Raw genomic sequence first — 22,562 nt, 5'->3', positions numbered from 1 at the left:
AATAAATCTGTTTCCAAGGAGGCTTGGCTCAAGTCCACAACAGGTCACAGCACATGTGACAACAATCCTCCAATAAGCAGTAAACAGTCCCTCCAACTAGGAACCAACAGTGCAGCACTACCTCCTTCTTTGCTGCTCACAGCTAGAGATAAGTTAAAATGTCATTCTTTTATGTTATTTGCTATTCTTATGATAAACGTGTTTAAACGTTAACATTACTGCTTTTATATTGTTAAGGTGCTATCAGGCACTCAATCGTATTCTGTATTCTGTTTTGCTTTACACAGAATATTACTACGGCGGCCGCGTCACGCGGTCTCCTTTCTTTGTTGTGCCTAGTCCCCGACGTCAGCTGTTCTTCAGCTGACCTCGGAGAGCAGTTTTTCAAAATCAGAGCCCTGCTATCTAAGAGGGCCTCAGTTTACTGTGTTATATTTGTTTCTTTTCACGCTCGCGTGATCCTTTCTTTGGACTCCTGCGCGTGCCCCCCACTCACACTATCCAACATTCTGAGGCAGAGGGAGGCAGCGCGGAGCAGTTACGAAGTGCAGTAACTCTCGCAGCCACTAGAGGGAGCCCCACTCTCTTCTGGTCCTTTATTATTCTAGCTCTGACGCTCGTGCTACGTATTTCCCTTTCAATTCAAGGGATTCTACGAGCGTGAACGCCGGAGACAACGTTTTACAGCTCCTTACAAGTTAAATCTTTTTCATATATGTTTTTTTCTATTAAATCTTCTATACAAAGAAAACAGTTGGATTGAGAGGAGGATAACTCAGATTGTCCACTGGATGAAAAAAATAAGTGTGTCAGAAATTGCTATTCAGTACAATGGCAGCTCAATACTCCCCTTACCCCCCCCCCCCCCCGCACTCCCCCACCCCCTACCAGGCTGATCAAAAATGGTCAGAGGAGGAGGAGGGAGCATATAAAATAGACGAAGCGGCCATGGCAGACAGCTTCAAGAGGTTGCTGGGATCCTCTGTGGAATCCACCATTAAAAAGCAGTATCAGAAATGCTATTGCCCATCCAGCAGCACTTGGAGAGCATGGAGGAGCACTTACAGACAGCGCTCTGCTGGGGAGAAAGAGGTTACAGAAAAGAAAACACTGTTCTGATGGGGGATGGACACCAGCTCGCAAGAGTAAGCACTCTTTGACCCCCCCCCCCCCCCCCCCAAGCAAGCCACAACTGCAATTACAGATGCCTTCTCAAGGCTTAAAAAAGCCTTCCTGACTAGGAAGGAGGCCCCTTCTGACAACAGACCCTCTCACCCTGGGGAAGATAATGTGGGTGCCAGACCCTTGAGCCCCGAGGAGTACCATCAGGGCACAGATGACGAGTATTATAAGGGGGGGGAGTACCAGAATGACGACCAGACACCCCCTATCCTCAGAGGAGGACAATCAAACTGTAGGGTCAAGACCCTCTACCTCAGGAAATGCGGCAGCCCCCATTCCCAGGCAAACATCCAGAGAACATTCACCCCTCGAGGGAATGTTTGCGCCGGAAGATCTAATTCATCCCAGGTCAGCAGACTGTGAACTGTCATTAAGAGCCACAGAATACATCAAAGCCAGACTGCGTCGGCCCCTAGAAAAGGAAGTTGAGCCAAGCTCGAATTGGAATGCCCTCGCCCAGAGATTCCAGGGAAGGTAGCTCTGACAATACGAAGCTCGATACGAAGGTGATTAGCTTCCTAGAACATTAAGGACCCCAAGCAAAACATTGATTGTGCCTGGAGATCCTGTCAAGATAAGGTCCTGGATATTACAGGGCCCCTGGCAAAGATAATGGATCTGGTTGAAAAGGCCATTGACACGGGCAAACCTATTGACCCAACTATCCTATCAGGTTGGTCCCAGAAAGCGCTCTGCTTGCTCTGGAACGCCCACTGTGCTATCTCGACAGAATGCAGGAAAGGCATTCTTTTAAAAATTGACCCCAAACTGGGAGAACTGGCAGACACCGAATCTGGAGCAGCAGCTCAAGGTCTGCTATTCAGAGATCCCTTTGTGAAAGAGATGTCTAAATTTGTGGGCACCTTCACTACCATAGACAAGGCGCAAGCATCTATTAAAAGATCATTCGCCACCAAGATTTTTTCCCGGGCCGGACGAGGTAGAGGTCGCTCCTCTAGCCGATACTCGTTTGACAGAAGACCTCTGCATTCAAGGGACCAGCATAATTTCTGGGAAGACCATTCAGACACCACCTTCCCATCCAGAGGACGAGGAAGGGGCCGCGGCTGGAGAAGAGCAGCAGGATATCCAACCCAAAAGCCAACAGGTCGGTGTGATCAAAGCAGCGCCTGCACCGCAGACACCCACAGGAGGGAGAATAGCTCTCTTTGCGCAAGCCTGGGACTCCTCATCAGGAGGTGCCTGGATCAGGGAGACAGCTTGAGGCTTATGTCTAGAGTGCTTTGCCCAACCCTTCCAAGCGAATCGCCCCGCACAGATAGTAATGTTCGAGGCAGACGCAGTAGCGCTAGACAGAGAGATTCACGATCTACAACAAAAACAGGGCATACGCCTGTGTTCAAGTCAGGGCGGATTATTCAGCCTATGTTTTTGGTTTGCAGGAAGCAACAGGTACGTCCAGTAATAAATCTCAGAGCTTTGAACGACTTCATAGTCTTCCACCATTTCCAGATGGAAGGGATACACATGCTCAAAGACATTTTAAGACCAGCCGACTGGCTCATTAGCCTGGACCTCAAGAACGCTCATCTGGCAGTGCACATTCATCAAGCACACGTAAGCTACCTCAGTTTCTCCTGTAAGGATCAAAATTGGGAGTGTACGAGCTTGCCCTTCGGGCTCTCCTCGGCCCCTTGGATATTTACCAAACTCCTAAGGCCAGTCCTGGCTCAACTCAGAAAGGTGTCAGACTCATTATATACTTAGATGATATCATTTTCATGGCGCAATCTCAAGCTCTGGTAGAGCAACAAGACTGAATCGCCATAGATCTGTTACACAGCCTCGGTTTCCTCATCAACTGGGAGAAATAGGTTCTCTGCCCGTCCAGGAACCTAGAATTTCTAGGATTCATTGTGGACACGCAGAGCTCGCAACTCCACCTGCCTACTCGCAAGATACACACCACACGTCGGGAGATTTGTAGGCTTTTACTGAGGAATGTCATCTCCCTCCGGGAGTTAGCGAGAGTAATAGGTCTCTTGTCCTCTTCCATACAAGCAATATTTCCCGGCCCGCTTCACTACCAGGAGTTGCAGAGACTGAAAGGCCAGCACCACAGGCACAGCCTTTCCTACTCACAACGTTTAACTCTCTCGCCTCAGGCAAGGACATAGCTCGTCTGGTGGCTCACGCATATGGAAGCCTGGAACGGCAAAGCGATCTTCTGGTCCACTCCGGACATATAGTGAGTCGGACGCCAGATGCTCATTTTGGGGAGCAAGATGTGGCCCAGTCGCCACAGGGGGAACTTAGTCTCCTCAGGAACTGGAAATGCACATGAACTGCCTGGAGCTCCTAGCATGCTCTTTCGCTGTGCAATAGATTGCCAGAGGCAGAGCGAGTTGTTGTGTTTTACTGAAAATGGACAACATTTCAGCAGTGAGATACATCAATCATCTGGGTGGCACCAGATCAAGACCTCTAGTGGAACTAGCCAAGGATTTTTGGCATTTCTGCTTGGAACACCAAATCTCTGTCACGGCGGAATATCTCCCAGGGCTCAGGAACATAGTTGCGGACTAACACTCCTGCCATTCCACCGACTACAGCGATTGGAGGCTCAACAGAGAGATCTTCTTCCGCGTACAACGGGTATGGGGCCCCATGACCAGGGATCTGTTTGCATCCCGTCTCAACATCTAGCTCCCGGAGTTTAACAGCTGGAGACTGGATCCAGCGGCCGCAGCGACGGATGCATTTCTGCATCAGTGGACCGGGGGAATCCTTTACGCCTCCCCCCCACCTTCACCATGATAGCGAGGACCCTGGCGAAGGCCCGTCGGGAACGAACTGAGCTTGTCTTCATAGCTCTGGTCTAGACATCTCAGACGTGGTATCCGTTTCTCCTGATCTGCTAACGGGTCCGACGGGTCAACACCACCCCCTTCTCCTCAGCGGCTCGTTGACCCTGGCGGCCTGGAGGATTTCAGGACAAGATGGAGGGCCACAGGCATCTCACTCAAAGCTGTCAGTCTCATCGAGGAGAGCTGTGCCCCCGCTACCTACAAGAGGTACTCAAACTCTTGCAGCACCTGGACACACTGGTGTTTGGACCGAGGGCTCCATCCACTTTCAGCACCTATAGAGGACATTTTGAACTTCCTAGCCTCATTAGTCGAGTGAGGTCTCCTTAACAGGGCGGTTAACGCTTACCACTCCACAATTTCAACCGGCCCCGATCTCGTGCAGGGTGTCCCAGCAGGAGAGCACCACCTAGTATGCAGGCTAATTAAGGGTATCCGCCCTACAGTACCGCCTCTGTCCTGATACGACAAACTATGGGACGTGAACAAGGTGCTCAACCTTTTCCTTTCTTGGCCTCATAATGAGGAGCTATCCCGCACAGCCCTTTTCAGCAAGCGTCACTGCGCTACTGTGCTTGGTCTCCTGCAGAAGAGACTTCCGATGTCAGAGCTATCGACTTAGCAGGCAGGACCTTTTCCCCAGATGGCATAGTGTTCCACATATCCAGAAGGACCAAATGCAATTCAAGAGTGATATCATATCCTGCCTTTAGGGATCAGCCAAAGCTATGTCTGGTCAAGTGCTTAAAGGTCTACGAAGAGGTGATTGCACCCTTTACCCCTTAGGATCTCCCCTAACGGGCAACTATTGCTAGCACTGCACAAACCACATGAGGCAGTTTCTGCCCCGACATTGGCACGCTGGGTGCGCTGGACTCTCTCACAACCAGGAATCGATATCATCGCTTCGGCGCTCACTTATTGAGACGCGCCATGGCTTCCAAAGCTTTTCAGGTTGGAGTCGGTCTAGAGGACATCATGAGGATGGCCGGCTGGCCAGGTGAATTCAAGCAATTCTACCTGAAGCCGAGCTAGAGCAACCTGCATCCATAGTGGTGAGTAAGCTTTAAACTAGCATAATGTGAGCCTCCGGTCTTGACATAGAATAAAGATTTTCCAGATTAACTTTTAAGAAAGTCTTAATTCTATTAAAGACACGCAAGCAAGCATTATCCCACCCGACTAGAGAAATAAGCGACGCATTACACGCTAGTGTAAAGTTATTATATCATTTGCAATGGGTGAATTGCTGTACTATATGCTATGTAAGATTGCATAATAATGTACTGATTTCTCTCCCTCGCATACACAATGAATAGGGTTATTATAGTCATCAAGTGACCCTTGATTTTCTCGCTTCTTCTGATCGGGACTTCGGACAAACCCGCCTGATCTGTTCTGGTTTCCTGCAGGACGTACTCAACTTTACGACCTCAGCCATGTCTTCTGTTCTTGTTTTGCCATGGTTCGCAACTTCGAAAGAGGAAGTGATGCACTGTTGGTTCCTATTTGGCGGGGCTGTTCACTCCTTATTGGAGGATTGTTGTCACGTATGCTGTGACCTGTTATGGACTTGAGACAAGCCTCCTGGGAAACAGAATGTTTTCTCTTCAGTGACTTTTTATTATGGACTGGAAGTTCTTCCTTTCATGTTTAATTTTGTTTTTTTTCATGAAATATGTTTACACCCTTGTTCATGTATGTTCAATACCATCGGTCTGGGTGCATAAAATACTTGCTGCTGAGCTTTTTCTCTTTTATGGTAATGAAGAAAGAGAAGCATAAGGCTTGCCTCTGTGTCTTTAATAGAATTAAGACTTTCTTTAAAGTTATTCTGGAAAATCTTTATTCTCCCTTTATTATGCGTCGGCTCAGTAATGCGATATGAGAAACCTAGTTGAGAAATAGAATTTGCAAGGGCTATGGCATTGTCATCATTAGGGTCCAGGAGGCCTAAATTGAGGTCACCTAGTACCATGATTTGAGAACCTGGTTTAGTGTTGGCAGTAAGGAGTAGTGAGATATCTACCTGGATGTGGGGAGTAGAGCAATCGCTCTACCCCAGAAGCCCAGTCACTTAGCAAACTTAACCACACCGGGACAATATTGTGATTACCATCCTCCCTCTTGTACTCAAATTACATTGTGAAATGTAGGCCTCTCTCCCACTATACAGGACTCTCAAATCTAGCTGTGTTTAATTTAAAATAAAACTGCGTGGTGAAACGTTGGCCGCTCTCCCGCTGTGTTGGATTCTCAGATCTAGTTGTGTATTGTCCTGTGCTCAAACTGCATTTTGAAACTTAGGCCCCATCCACGCAACATAGTTACCTAGGTGCCATGTCACACTCGGGCCACAACAGAGCAGCAGACTGGCGCACCGTTAGGCCCAACGAGACCCTTCGAATGGATTGTGTCCTCCCACGTATTCCTCATCTTTGATATTCGTATCATCAGCTTTGCTGCTTCGGAAAAAAAATGTCCACACCAGCCGGCGCTTTGCTCAATGTCCCTCGAGGGCTGCCGTAGTGCTTCAACGTCATCCATGGTATGAATAGCTCGAGCCAGTCCCGTTGGCTTCAGTTCTGTTTTTCTGAAAGCTTTTGCTTCGAAAGTGTGAACGGTGCTTCAGTCTTTGTTAAAGATGTCATCATCTTCTAATCCGTCGACCCCAAAAACTGGCATAAAAAAATGGCAGGATTGCGGGAGGAAAATGTCCATCACTGATCCCCATCGTGTCTTGCGACGCCTGCCTGTGTTGCCTGGGTCCCGACCATCAGACCGATGACTTTGGGTCCTGTCGGGCCATGATAGGAAAAGCTCTCAAGGAACAATGAGGTAAATTGGAGTGTTGGGAGGGAAACTTCGAACGTTTCTTTGAAGAGGAATAAAGACTAAGGAGAGTCTTGGCCAAGGCTAAGATGTCCCGATCGAGGAGTCGGTTGCAGAAATCTTCATCGTCTTCGAAGAAGGCAAGTAAAAGACGTCACTGTTCTCCTCCTTCTCCTTCTCCAGCTAAACATGGAAAATGGGAGGCTTTCAGAGCTTCAATGATGCAAATGTTCGAGAATGCGGCCCGACCCCCTCGAAGTTGTGCGAAGACCATGCCCCAGCTCATTCTTTGGATGACCGAGGAAGGTCAGAGACTACTAAACGCTCTAAATCCAGCGAAAAATCGTTGAAGGTACCTGCCAGAGAACCTTGTCACAATTCCAGGGGGTTGGAAACTGTGGAGACACTGGAGGAGCCGGCTCCATTAATTGTGCCTTCACGCTTCTTCGTGTTCTTTTTCACGCAGTCTAGTGTTCCTTTAACATGGCCGCCGCCGGGAAGCATTTAACCATTCTGTTTCCCGGCGGCTGACTCATTGTAACTAGTTCGGTATTCTTTCTGCTGTTTTGTTGTGGTCCGCCTCTATCCTCGCTTGCCTCCGTATCCTTTCTGTTTCCCTGTCTCCGAGCTTTCCTTTTCGGCTCTTGCGCTGGTCTCCCTTATGTTTTTCCTGTGTTCTGTTCCGTTCTCGCTCAGCGTTTTCTCCGCTGCTTTCACCCTATTACCTGGCATTTATCTCTGTGCACTCAGCTTTCCTCTTTCCACCAGCTCCTCCCGGCTCCCCCCCCCCCTCTTTCTTTCCTTTCTTCCTCTGTGGGCGTCCGGTTCCCTTTTGCTTCTCGGTATCTGCTTTTTCTTCCCGGTATCTGCCTTTTCTTCCGGTACCTGTCCGGTTCTGTTTTTTTTTCTTGTGTAGCCTTTTGGGCTGCACGCACCTTTCTTTCCTCAGTGCTTTGCAGCCTTTGGCTACTGCTGGTCCTTATTTTCTACACCGGATAGCATTGGGAACAGTATTACTGCCTTCTGCTTAGTCTCTTCCTGTTTACTCTGGGACTTCAGAAGGTTCACTCCGTAGGATATCCGCTGCTTCCCGGACTAGATCTCCAGCCTCCATCATTGTCCTCGGCAAATCAAGATCCCTGCACTTGTACATTACCTCCTGGAGGATCTTAACCTTACCATCTCCTTTGGTTTTTTTAATGCCTCCTGGCTTTTCCCCCATCCACACGGTCGTTCCGGGAACAAAGTCCCTGATCGGCCATATTCAGCAGTCACAGTGGCTTCTTTCCGTAGCAGGCCATAACTTCTATAAAAAAAAAAAGGAGATTCCTACAAGAAGAAAGAAAAAGGAGCCTACGCCAGAGCCAAGTACCTCAGGTGAGGAGGAGGGAGATTTTGAAACTGAATCAAGCTCATCCGAAGAAGGGGTTATTGACAGTTTGCAACACCCAGTTCAGAGCATGGCCACCGCAGAACAGGTCCAAGAGTTGGTGGCTGCGGTTCAGGGTCTTACCTTAGAAGTGCAAAATCTGAAGATCGAAAACACCATCCTACGCTAGCGCGTTACTGCCAGAGAGCAACATCCCACAGATCTTCCTCCCATGGCCCTAGTGTCGGTCAAATTGGATGGCTCACCTAGAAGGTGAAGGAGTTCATAGAAGCCTGTGGAGTCCACTTCACTTTTAGGTCTAGAACTTTTGCTTCAGACCATGCCAAGGTAGGGTTTATGATAACCCATATGACGTGAAAGCCCTAGGTTGGGCCACCCCCCCTGGTAACTCAGGATAATCAGATCCTTCAAGTCTATGGAGCTTTCGTTAATCTACTTCGCCAAACCTTTCAAAGGCCTGAAACCTCTTTTGTTGCCTGTGAGAACTTACTGGACCTTCGCCAGGGCAATATGGATCTCTTTTCCTACATAACCACTGTCAAACAATTGGCCGCTGATGCTGGATGGCCAGAACAGGCTCAGTACTCAATATTCCGCCGAGGCCTACAAGGAGAACTCAAGGATGAATTGGCACGAACCGCGCGCCCTCCAACGTTCTCAGATCTCCTCTCTGTGTTTCTCCAAATCAACTTTCGGTTATCGGAAAGGCGAGCAGAAAGAACCGCAGTCTCCTTAACTATTCTGATTCAAACAAACCACCTTCCTCACCTACTTCACGTCCTCCAAGAGACCAGGAAGAATCTATGCAAATAGGCACCGCTCGTGCTACCCTTACTCCGGAGGAGAGAAAGAGGACAAGAGATGGCAATCTCTGCATGACTGTGGATCCGAGACTCATTTTTTAAGCGACTGACCTGAAGTCCCTCCCAGGCGGTCGGGAAACGGTCGTCCTCGGTATTGGCAGGGATGAATTAGAGGAGCCCTACCAGGTCCCTACACCACCATAGCGGTTTCTACTCCCACATTCTCAGAAGACACTCGGCTCATGGTAGTCTCAATACAGGTCCTTGTGCAAGGTAGAAGTGTGGAAACCCTAGCGTTGCTTGATTGTGGCGCTGTAGGGAACTTTGACACTCGATGGGTTCAAAAAAAGGACTAAGACGCATAGAAAAGAAAGAAGATCAGAAAGTGGAATGGGTCGACGTGAACCCCTAAGTTCAGGTCTCATCACCCACTCTAGTAAGGTTAAGGGTGCCTGATAAGTATCTATGGTCCTCTCTGACACTAGTTGTACATGGCAACGGTGGTGTAAACAATGAAACGGCCATTGTTGCAGTGCCACGCGAACACGAATGCTGCTGGCAGTCCCGAGTAGAGACTGGGATACTGACATAACCGCATTGGATTCATTTCCGTTGCATCTCTTTTCCGTTTCCTTATACGTGGGTGCCAAGATTCGATTTGTGGGTGCACCATTTGATGGTACCACCAGTGAATGCTTATGATTACAGCAATTTTCAACATGCGGTTGATTTCTACAGTGTTGTAATTACACTGTGCAGACAAAACTATTGTGCAAATGCAGCGCATGGTTACACCTCCATACAGAAAAATCGAGAAGAGGGATAGATCCCACAATCAAGCAACCACCCGCTGAATACACAGTGGAGATTCAGAGGCTCACCCATCCTATCACGAGGCAACACACATTGGCTAGTTGCACTCCGTCCTGAGGAAGGTTGTTTAGAATATTGGGGCAAGGCGGTCACCACCCACAGTGGACTACAACCGAAACACGTGTCGACAAGACAGAAATTTCTGTAACAATACAGAGGGTCACATCTGAAACACACGAGAGTGTTGAACTTGAATCTAAAAAATAGTATTATATATGTTGGGGATAATGAACAACCTTGTTTTTGGAATATATGTTGGTATGAAGATGGTTTGTTTGAGTTAGGTATGAATTATATGAGAAGCTGTTTATGGGCCGAGTCTCTTTTTTAGTATGTAAAGCATTCATTAGCAAGTAGTAACTGCTTGTGTTATGTACATAAATTAGTACGTTGTGTTTAAGATTTTGTAAACCAAAGCAGAATCCTCTCATCTTTATTCTATTGATCCATGGTGCTCTTTGTTTTACTCATCACCCACTCTACTGAAGAACTATCAGTAACCATTTTGCAATATACAGAGCGGTTGTCTTTTGACATAATTCGAGCCAGCCATTTTCCCGTGATTGTGGGCATCCCATGGCTACGACAACACAACACAATCCAACCATCAACTGGTCAGATAACCTTCCCAGCTTTGCAAGAAGAACTGTTTCAAGGGAACAGGCTTTGAAGCAGTCAAGACCAATTTCAGCTCTGAACCCTGTTCCATTCAATGGGCCTCATTACAAGTATGGAGGTAGCCATGCCGCTTTTAGCGGCATGGCTACCCCCATACCGGGTCCGGGTTCCAGGAATGAGGAATTACTGGGCCATTCTGACCTTGGAGGGCCTGGTAATTCCCTTTCCTGGGACCCAGACCCGGTACATCATCATTCTCATTTGCGCCCCCATAGGGCTCAATGGGGATGATGCTAACAACGGGCCCGCTAATGATGGGCCCATTGTTAGCATCTTGGTCTGCTAGCGAGTCCCGCTAAGGACGCCTGGTTTTACCAGACGTCCTTAGCGGGACCCGCGAGCAGACCTCGTAATGAGGTGGTAGAGGGTTAACAGCGCCGGCAGCTCTACCAGCGCCATTAACCCTCTACCGCCTTCCTCGTAATGAGGCCCAATGTCTTCCTGGTTATCTAAGAGTTCCAGGATGTGTTCCTGGAAATGATCCCCATGGACCTACCACTGCACCAAACAGAGGACTGTGCTATAGATCTGACACCCGGGGCATTAGTTCCATTTGGGAAAATGTATTCCCTCTCCTTGACAGAGAAGGCGGCTCTTCGAGATTACCTTGATGCCAACCTCACTAACGGTCTTATCAGGCCATCACGTTCTCCAGCAGGGGCCTCGCTGTTTTTTATACCAAAAAGGGATTTTAAGGATTTGAGACCCTGTATCGATTTCCGTGGTCTCAATAAAATGACCGTACGGGATCGATTTCCTATGCCCTTAATATCTGACAAAATGGAGGAGGTTCAAGGTGCATCTATTTTCACCAAGCTTGACTTAAGAAATGCCTTATCACATTCTCCGTATAAGATCAGGAGACGAGTGGAAGACGGCGTTTCGCAGCCCATTCAGACACTGAGTATCAGGTGATGCCGTTTAGGTTGATGAACGCTCCGTCCAACTTCCAGAGGTTCATGGATAGGCTGTTTTCCGATCTTCTCTGCCATTCGACGATCGTATACCTGGATGATATTTTGGTGTTCTCACGGAACAAGGACCATCAGGACCACGTCCAAGAGGTACTATGAAGACTCAAGCTGAACCATTCTGTTTGTCAAACCTGAGAAATGTGTGTTCTCTTCTTCCACCATACCTTACCTGGGGTTCATCCTGTCAGACCAAGGCATCACTATGGATCCTCGTAAGGTATCCGCCATCATGAACTGGCCTTTGCCTACCTCAGTCAAAGAGGTCCAGAAATTCTTAGGCTTAGCCAATTTTTACTGGAAATGTATTCACATTGTTCTACCAATTACCCAGTTGCTCAAAGCTTCCGCCCTTTTAGAACCAAACAGCTGAAGACAGTTTCTCTTTACTCAAACATCGCTTCTGTTCAGCACCCATATTAAGACAACCGGATCAGACCAAACCTTTCATCCTGGAGGCTGACGCTTCTTCTGCTGCCATAGGTGCTGCTCTCCTTCAAGTCCATGAACGAAAAACACCCCATCTCCTACTACTCTTAAGACTCTCACCCCAGTCAAAGAAACTACTCTGTGATAGAAAAAGAACTCTTAGCCATCAAGGGTGCTTGCGAAGAGTGGCGACATCTTTTACGGGGCAGAGAGCTACCCTTTCTTATTCGCACTGACCATAAGAACCTTCAGGTACTCACAACAGATGGAGTGCGTCAACACCCGCCAAGCTAGGTGGGCTAATTCTTTTGCACAGTTTCAGTTTTCTATCACGTATTTACCCGGCTCACAAAACATTTTGGCAGAGGCACTTTCCCAGAAGTTTGGTCAGGATTTGGAACCCATCAGAGAACCCATGTTTCCTAACACTAGGATAGTGTCTGCTGTCACTACCTTTCTGAAGCAAGTCAAGGAAGCCTCTCTAGGGGATGTAGAGTCCTCAGTTCCATTTGACCACACTCAGGTGGAGGAAAAGGACAGGCTTTTGTTCATTAGAAAGAGACTTTACTTGCCCTCTAAAGGCATCCGCCACATGGCGTTCTGTTGGTGTCACGACTCAGTCACTGCGGGGCATCAAGGTTGTAATGGAACCATTGAGCTGCTCAAACGATCATTCTATTGGCCCAGTATGGCAAAGGACACTGAAAGATACGTCTGGACATGCCTTGTGTGTATCCGCAACACATACCAAACACAAAAACCCATAGGTCTCTTAGAACAGAGCCCGATTCCTCCAGGGCCTTGGAGCCATATCTCCACTGATCTTGTGGTGGAACTTCCCCTTTCTCAAGGTTGCTCTTGTATTATGGTGACTATCGATTCATTCTCTAAACTGGCACACTTTTCACTGTTACCTGGGATTCCTACAGCATCTGAAATGATGGAGATATTTCTCAGAGACATTTTCCGTCTTCACAGATTGCCTCAAAAGATTGTGTCAGACCGAGGTAGTCAGTACACCTCACGTTTTTGAAAAGCCCTCTGTGGTCGTCTGGGAATTGCGGATGCTTTGTCATCAGGTTTTCATCCTCAAACCCATGGACAGACAGAACGTTTGAATGGAACCTTGGAGCAGTACCTTCGCTGCTACATAAACCAGCATCAATATAATTAGGTCTCCTTACTGCCATCAGCTGAGTTTGCATACAGCACCACCATCCATTCAGCCTTGGACATGAGTCCTTTCAATGTCACCTATGGTCTTCAGCCCAGGGCTATCCTACAACGAACATTACATCTATAGAAAGTACCCTCTCTCAAATCTCGGAAGCACACTCCACCGCCAAACAGAGTTTACAGGAGTCCAGAGACTGTTACAAAGCACAGGCAGACAAGCACCGACGCAAGACGCCCGACTGGACAGTGGGATCTAATGTGTGGTTGTCAACCAAGTTCCTCCCACGGTGGGTACATCCTACCAACTTATCACCTTTTGAGATACTCGCACAGATAAACCCTGTGGCTGTTCGATTGCGGCTGCCCAGTAGGCTTAGACGCGTCCATCCTGTGTTCCACTCTTCCCTGCTCCAGTCTTGCATACCTGATACCTTGGGCCGTCCCACTCCTGCATTCTGGACTTCTGCCAGTGCCCTTCAGGAGGCATACGAAGTGTCGCAGATATGTGATTCCTGGTATCGCAAGGGCAGGCTCGAATATTTGGTTAGGTGGAAAGGCTATCTGAATTACGAGAACTCCTGGGAACCGGTATCCTTTATCCATGCACAACTACTACTGCGTGAATTCCATTGAGCTCATCCTGGCCAGGGGGGTTGCGGGCACAGGAGGGGGCATACTGTCACGATTCCAGGAGATTGGAAACTGTGGAGACACTGTTCTAGACCTGGACAAATATCGCCATAGCCGAACAACCCTGCAGTTTGCGGTACGCATATCTCACACCACTAGTGTGGACACAGGCCATAGGCACAGCCATGCATCCATGCATGATAGAATGCGGCTATGGCTATGCACATCCGGTCTAGCTTCATACATAGCCGTCCAGACTGAAACACCTGACGTACATCAACACTTATGCCACTAGCATACAGCGGCTACCACCCAAAAGGAACCTGGTATAGCTGGCCTCACATAGACCCTCTCAACAATAGCAAACTATCTCAAACCTTCAAGAAGCGCCCACCCACGTGTCTGACCTCTCTTGGGGCTGCTTAGTTGAGCCTTGCCGCCACCCAAGGCTTAGAACGACAACATGCACACATGCATCTCCTAAGCTAAACTCCCTAGAATTTCCTACCACATCCACTACGGTCACCAAGGGCGTTCCAACCGAGGAAAAAGCTCATTGAGGCAACACAAGTGGGGAAAGAGCGCTATATAAATAACCAAATGCAATACAACTCAAAAGTAGAAATAGGTCCAGGTGGTCTATATATGAGGTGTATGGTCACCGTTTGAGATGCTGTAAGGGTTAATTTGATAGTTAATAGTTCTCCTGCGGAGAAAGGTAGGTTGGGTAAAGCCCTTATGCCGAGTTTGCTGTGTCTTGGCTATAAAGGCAACCCCAACGCCTCTGGAGGAATCTCTACCTAGTCTGATAATCGTGTAATTGTCAGGAATGGCTAGGGAGAGTGATGGCCCTGCTGCAGCATGGAGTCAGGTTATGGCTAGGAAGTCGAGCTCATTTGAGGATATGAGGTTGGCAATGTCTAGCGCATGTGCAGTCAGGGGTTTAGCATTAATAAGCGCTCCCTTAATGACAGAGGTACTGCTATCTGGATTACTCTTCCTAGGTGTGGGGCTTATAGGTAAGGTAGTAGCTTTGTTAGCTATGCTGTTCGTTGGATAGGCTGTTTTTACACTTGTGTGCAACGTTTTGGTATTATCTTTGTTTTTACGGTTTAGTAAAGGAGGGCACGTTTTTTTGAGTCTAGATCCTAACCTTATGTTCCATTGTTGTCTTGCAAGGTTGTTTGGGAGTAGGTCTCGTGGCATAGAGCTGTATCCATTGGAGTGGTGTGAGTGGGCAAGTATTGCTGCCTATAGTCAGTGTGGTGCGGTTGTGTTTAGGTACTTTCTGGTGGAAAGAGGGCAGGAATTTCATAGGAGTAATGGTCTCAGAATGTGGTCATTTCAAGGACATCGATAGGGGAGTACTTGGTTTAGTGGGCATAGAGGCCATGGTCAGCTGTAGAGTGTCATTGCTTTCGGCATTATCAGTGCCAGTTGGTACATCAGGTATCGTGAGTGGTAAGGCAGATATAGTAGCAAGTAGAGAGAGAGTGCAAATGAGCAGGTACATGATTAGGCAAGATTATGCTAGTGTGATGTTTGGGGAAATGCAGGATGCTTGGCTGGCGATAGCGTTTTGATAGGATGAGAAACTATCAAAGGACATATGGTAAAGAGCAGTGGCAAGCAGTCTGCATACTGATGGAGGCTATAGTTAACAACATGCAGTTGTAGCAATAGACATCTGTTGACATTACATTTTGTAAGAATCAGCGGCTAGCAACAGGCAATTTAGCACGGACATTGGTTGACATGCTGCCTTTTGCAGGAATCTGGGCTAACCATATGCAGTTTAGCATGAGCAATGGGTATCATACTGTATATTAGTAGGATTGTTGGCTAGCAGGAACCAGTTTTAATGGGGAGATGACTCAACATATTGCACACTGTACGAGGCTATGGCTTATAAACCGACATTTTGGCTAGGCTAAGTAGTTATTAAGCGACATATGGGGATAGTCAAGAACATTCACGGCGATAATACATCAGCGTTACAATGTAGAATTAACATAAGACATTCTGTTTGCATTATGAAAGGAGGAGGTTGGTATGAAACTGATTCTCAACATAAGTTCCGTGCCTAGCGGGGGAATAGATACTCGATACCGAGTATAGTGTTGCGTGTCACGAATGTTCTATGTCAATCGGAAACGTAGGCACTATCCTTAGTTACTGATGAAAGTAACGAAAGGAGTAGACGGCTCGCAAGTCGAACGAAGCTCTGTGACTCTGGGAGCTTTGATAAGGTGAAGTAGATCCAAGTAAGCAGTGTGCTTGGTGATTTGAAAGTTAGTGAAGTAGAGCTGTTAGATGACTATGCAGGTGATTATTAGCAAAGGCTTATCGCTGGAGTACCGGAGAGCAGGCAGTGAGTTAGTGCACAGAGTTAGCTTACCGCAGGGTAGCTGTAGTCGACTGCAGTATTACTTTGAGATCGATTTTGTAGTTCCTTGTAGTCAGGGCACCGTTTAGGGCTTAAGATCGAGGGGGCGAGTGCCGAAAGATTCCGACGGCAGGGCAGCGTGTCTGGCCCCATGGCTCCAATGGCCCAGAAAGGCACAGACAGGCCCTTACGATGCAGCCCTTGAGATGTGCGGCTTCCGCCTGTCGGTAATGCTGATTGGTTGATGAAAAAGCAGACGGCCAATCAGGGCCCAGGTGGCGACGGAGCAAGAAAGCCACTCATTGCTTCACTGTAAGCGAGGCAGCCATTATGGAAATTGCTTGGCTGCCTTCGAGACACAGGGTAGTAGGTACAAAGGCTGATTCTGGTAATTACGCGCTGTGTTGCAGGCAGATGCTACCTGCAGTAAAGCCTTGGTGTAGAAATACACTTCTAAATAATTTCTGCAGCATAAATTCATAGGGCATCGGCGCCCTCGAATCTCAACAGAGGGATGTGAGGCTGGGGGCTCGATTCTCCGGAAGCAAGGCAAAGGTTCTGCTGCGAGAGGGCTCCTGCCCTCTCACGTCGAAGCGGGATGAAATGAGGATCACCTTGCATCACCTTAACAGTTCCAGGGCTCTACACTACACATACCCACAGTTTACCTGCATTGGGATCTCCCTGGGCTAGGGAGGGAATCAAACGCACTAGATGAGGGATGACCCTTTGTGAGCCCCTATGCAAATTGCCTGTCAACTGTATTTGAGAGTTGAAGTGTTCTTGAGGCCATCTCTGACACTGGGTAGATGTCTTATGACTCAACTGCCTCCCTCTGTCATTCTACAGATGTTTCCTCTCTTCTGGAGGATGACCTATATCTCCAGTTGTAGACTTGCAGGGAGAAAATTATGGTGGAAAAAAAACGTTTTGGCAACCGTTGCGAGTGACTATAGCAACGGACGCATCTCTGAAAGGCTGGTGCACTCACCTGAACGAGCTGACTGTGAGTGAGCGGTGATCCCTTCCCGATCGTGACGGTCAACACAGTGGCCCTGCATTAGATCAACAAGAGAGGCGATGCAGCTCAGGTTCTGGGAATTACAGAACAAGATCTCCCTATCAGCAATTCACCTCATCGGGAAGGAGAACATGACTGCGGACTCTGAGCAGGCAGGGCTTGGTTTCCTACAAGTGGAAGCTATGCCAGGAAGTCCTTCTGGAGATCGTTGCCCTCTGAGGAACTCCTTGAGTGGATCTGTTAGCGTCCTGTGTGAACAGGTAGTGCAAACCTTTCTGCTCCAGGGAATTTGGCCAGAGGAGGAGCACTGGGAGATGCATTTGTGGTGGACTAGATCTTCCAGCTTTTTTGTGTGCCCACCCATTCCCGTCATTCCTCAAGTGGTCATGCGGTTGAAGAGGCACGGAGCAACCATGATCCCGATTGTGCCTGACTGGGCCAGGAGGACGTAGTACCCAGACCTTCTGGATATAGCCACCTGTCCTATGCATCATCTTCCCCGGAGGCCAGACCTTCTTTCTCAGGAGAGGGAGTGGTGGGACTGTTTTTTCACCTGGGCTTGCGTTCGCTCAACCTGCATGCCAGGCTCTTGAAAATCTATGGTACAGGGATTTTGGAGCTCCCGGAAGACGTGATGTAGTTGTTGCTGTCGGCCCGAAGGCCTACAACTAAGGCTCTATACCGCTGCCATTGGATAAGAGAATGTTTTGTAGCTGGTAAAGAGCACAGGATGTGGATCCCTTTTTATGCAACATCTCAAGGGTGTTGTCCTTTCTACTTCATCTGGCAAAACATGGGCTTCAGGTTGCCATAGTCGAGTGCTATTTAGTGGCGCTATCGATTTTTAAGTTCATGCCAGAACAAGGATCGCACGTCATAGTGGTTCAATTTTTAAAAGGCCTGACTAATACCTTGCCTCTAACCTCAAAGGGTGAGCGAATTGCAGGCGTAGTCTTGTAAAGCACCTCTTACGATTTTCAACAAGGAAAGGCAACTCTTTGGGTATGCCCCTCTTTTCTTCCAAAGGTCCTATTAGAATTTCATCTGTCCCAAACAATTTGTTTTCCAGCTTTCTACCCACTTCCTCATCCATTGAAGGAAAGGCTGCATAGGCCTGACCCTAGAAGGACTTTGAGGGTCTACATTTGTAGAACAAAACAATTCAGACTGGAGGACCAACTCTTTATTGGCTATACAGGGCCAAAAACAGGCAAGGAAGTAACAAAGCAAACCATTTCCAGATGGATAGTGTGTTGTCTCTGAATGCTACCTTGGAGCAGGTAAGCAAATTCCTGAAAGCTACAGTGCACACTCCACTAAGGGTGTAGCAGCTACTTAGGCTCTTCAGAGTAATACTTATAAAGGATGTCTGTCAGACCGCAACATGGTCTTCCCTGCACGTGTTCGCAAAACACCATTGCCTGGATGACTTGCCAATGAGTCTCGTTTTGGCAGAGCTATACACCAACAGTTGATGAAGAAATTGCCATGGAGTTTGCGCCTTCCCTCCTCTGTGATGTCTTACTGCTATGGGAGTCTATCTGAAATGAGGAATCTGTGTGAGGACACTATCCATTGGAAAAACAAACTGCTTACCCCTGATAATGTCCTTTCTGATGGATAATCCTCCACAGATTCCTCAACTGCCCAGCCTATTGCATGGTTACTCCCATGTTTATTAGATGGCTCTTTTCTTTAACCCTTACGCATCTATTCTTTTGTCTTTAAGCCCTATCGTAGCTGTGCATGAGGGGGAACAAATGACAACTGAGGCTACTAGGTGCCGTGGACGCCATTTATACTGACGTCACATCCGGTCTCGAAGCTGACTTGAGAATCCTTTTCGGCACCCCCCCCCCTGCTGGGAAAAGGTTTCAGAGAATGGTGCTAAGCAGGAGAATATATCTAAGAGGAGGAATCGGGGGGAGGAATATCATCAGAAAGAACATTACCAGGGGTAAGTAATGTGTTCTAATATACCAAACATCAATCAGCCGTTCTCTTAAGCACACTTATGGTTGCTACTTAAGTCCTGCTTTACTCATCCTTCCCAATAGCAGTTTCATTTAGTTCTGCTCCATCCCCTGTGATTGTTCACAAGCACTTGGAAAGGGCAACAACAACTAACTTTATATGTTTCTGATGTACTCTTAAAAATTATGACTTTTGTTTGATGGGCCTTGGAATTAGCCCAGTAGCTGTACTGGGAATGTGCACTTGAGTTCCCAGCATGTTGTGGTTCTCTTTTCAATCTTTGTGAAGGGTATCCGGTTATTTAGGCCCTATTTTCCAGCGTCCAATAGGTCTATTTTTTCAATCGTTCTTCATGTGCCTAAGGATGTTTTCCCCTGTTTCCCGCATTACTTCTTTGATTCAATTGTTAAGTTTGAGGAGCTCTTCTTTCAAGATCCAGGATGCACTGGTTCTTATTTTACTCATTCAACCTCTCCCTTTACCTTGTAGGAACTATTTCTCCTTGGTTTCACCCATCGGCACTTGGATTTGGTATCAGACATCCACCTTTCCCCCCTTTGTGCACATTCCTCTTCAGCAATACTCTGGACCACCAACCTCTTTCTCAGTGATTTTTTTTTTTTTTTTAATGGCCCGCTGAACTGTGATTCGTCTCATGTATCAATGTCCATAGTGAACATACTACTGTTTTCTCTGTAGTGTCATGTTTGACGAGGGCACTTTTAACCACATCCCCTTCAATTCTGCATCTTTAGACTCAAAAGGAGTCGGAAAGCAAAATAAAGTCTGCATGCTTTCCACTCTGGTGAGGGTTGATGAAATTAATCCTTTGTCGTGGAAGGAAGGGATCTAGGTGATCATTGCAAATCAATAATGCCAAATCGGAAAGTGTCTTTTTTTAAATTAATGTTTTATTTATTTTTTACATTTTCCTGCAATTATATGCGGGAGGAGACCCCAGCAGCTTTCCCCATACATGTTTTATATACCTAACCATCTCTCCGCCAACATATAATTGCATGGAAATGTGCATTTCAAAATCCGACATTTTCAGATTTGGCATGTTTACCTTCTCAGTGGTGACATGATCCTGCAGGAACCTTGTTAATACCCTGATATTAGTGTCCTTGTCTCGGTACAGCGATGTTAATGGGGATGATAGGTCAGTGGAGGAGGGGTGCGGTTTTCCATTTAAATCTGATCTTAGAGCCTCGACTGCCTACGATGTCCAAACACTTTATGGTACAATGCTAGGTTTTGCATGGGAATGGGGCTTCACCCCTCATCTGTGAGGGAACCACGTGTAAGCCTACCTTTGAGGCATCCAGTAAAAACACTAGTAATCATTCGTAGGGTGAATGGCTGGTTAAAATCGGAAGTTTAAAGACTACTGGGTGGCACAGTCCAACTTTTTAGGTCTTGGAACGCAGTCACAGCAGGTTAACTCCATCTCCTAGTGGTGGGTTTAATGTTAACATTAGCTGATGGAGAACAGTGGAGTAAACTTCCAGTAGTATCATATTGGAGCTGAAAAGGATCTTAGATAATTTTGTGTGTGTACTGGGATGGCCTGGATCCTGGTGCTTTCAGGCTTTATCACTGCATTTCCACTTTGATATACCAAGAGTTTCATTGCTGTACTGGTAAAGTTTGCTGTACTGGCTGTTAGACCAGCATCACAGAGGTTGGAACAAACACATCTTGCGTGTCTTAACTGATCCTTTGATGTTAGACTATTAATTATCCCATCATCAAGGTATACTACAGCATATGATTTCTCGAGGTGCCAAGAGGATGACCCATCAGTCTATAGTATGTGACAGTTGCCCCATTTTGTTTGAAATATAGTACTTCAAACTGAAACAAAACTTGGTTTGTGGAAGATGCATTTTTCTTTTTTATCTTGGGGACAGAGTGCCGCCTGTCAATATCTTTTTGTATGGTCCAATATGTTAGTACATTTGGACTGCCCCAATCTCTCGATTAGTTCTTGATGAGGGGGATGGGTATGTGTCAATAACCCCTTCTTCGGATGAGCTTGGTTCAATTACGAAATCTCCCTCCTTCTCCTCACCTGCTGTACTTGGCTCTGGCGAAGGCTCCTTTTTCTTTCTTCTTGTAGGAATCTTCTTTTTTTTTTTAGAAGGTATGGCCTGCTACGGAAAGAAGCCACTGTGACTGCTGAATATGGCAGATCAGGGACTTCGTTCCCGGAACGACCGTGTGGATAGGGAACAAGCCAGGATGCAGAAAAAAACCCAAAAGAGATGGTAAGATGAAGATCCTCCAGGAGGTAATGTACAAGTGCAATCTTGATTTCCAGAGCACAATGATGGAGGCTGGAGATAAAGTCCAGGAAGCAGCGGATATCCTAGAGAGTGAATCTTCTGAAGTCCCAGAGTAAACAGGAAGTGACTAAGCAGAAAGCGGTAATACTATTTGCAATGCTATCCGGTGTGGAAAATAAGGACCAGCATTAACCCAAGGCTGCAAAGTACAGAGGAAAGAAAGGTGCGGCCCAACAGGCTACAAAATGGAAAAAAACCAGAACCAGACAGGTACCGGAAGAAAAAGCAGACACCGGGAAGCAAAAGAGAACCGGATGCCCACAAAGGAAGAAAGGAAAGAAAGAGGGGGGGCCAGGAGGAACCGGTGGAAAGAGGAAAGCTGACGGCACAGAGATAAATGCCGGGAAATAGGGTGAAAGCAGCAGAGAAAACGCTGAGCGAGAATGGAACAGAAAGCAGGAAAAACAAAAGGGCGACCAGCGCGAGAGCCGAACAGGAAAACTCGATAGCAGGGAAACAGAAAAGATACCGAGGCAGGCGAGCAAAGGGCAAGCGCGGATAGAGGCGGACCACCGCCAAGGAAAAAACACTTGGGAGCGTGCACAACAAAGCAGCAGAAAGACTACCTAACTAGTTGCAACGCGTCAGCTGCCGGGAAACAGAATGGCTAAATGCTTCCCGGCGGCAGCCATGTTGCAGGAACACTAAACCGCGTGAAACAGAACGCGGAAGAAGAATGAAGGCACAATTAATGGAGCCGGCATCTCCAGTGTCTCCACAGTTTCCAACCCCCTGGAATCGTGACAGTATGTTTTGAATTCTGGCATTCGCCTTTCTGACTTAAATGCAAAACTGCCATGACACATCTGGTTTTGGGCCAAGTACAATGGGTGAGGCCTATTTGCTAAACAATTTTTTCCGACTCCCAGAATACAGTAAGCCAAAACTGCATAGGAACACTACTTTTCCCTTTTGGAAAATGTTCCTAGAAAGAACAGACCCATCAAAAACGTGTCATGATCACTTGCAAGATGCATGCAGCTTCAATATTATCAATGGCAGCTATCAAGCTCACAATGACCATGGGCAGCAAGTATCTCT

At 47.3% G+C, this 22,562-nt stretch overlaps 1 protein-coding gene across 7 annotated transcripts in view; it reads left to right on the top strand.

Moving 5' to 3' along the window:
- Nucleotides 1-22,562, top strand: part of USP21 (ubiquitin specific peptidase 21) — a 1,008,218-nt gene that overhangs the window by 808,246 nt on the left and 177,410 nt on the right. The gene's annotated exons all lie outside the window — the stretch shown is intronic.

This window comes from Ambystoma mexicanum, chromosome 1p (genome assembly GCF_040938575.1).
Source record: "Ambystoma mexicanum isolate Mex_15411 chromosome 1p, UKY_AmexF1_1, whole genome shotgun sequence".
Taxonomy (NCBI): domain Eukaryota; kingdom Metazoa; phylum Chordata; class Amphibia; order Caudata; family Ambystomatidae; genus Ambystoma; species Ambystoma mexicanum.
This window is presented reverse-complemented; position numbering and strand designations above follow the sequence as displayed.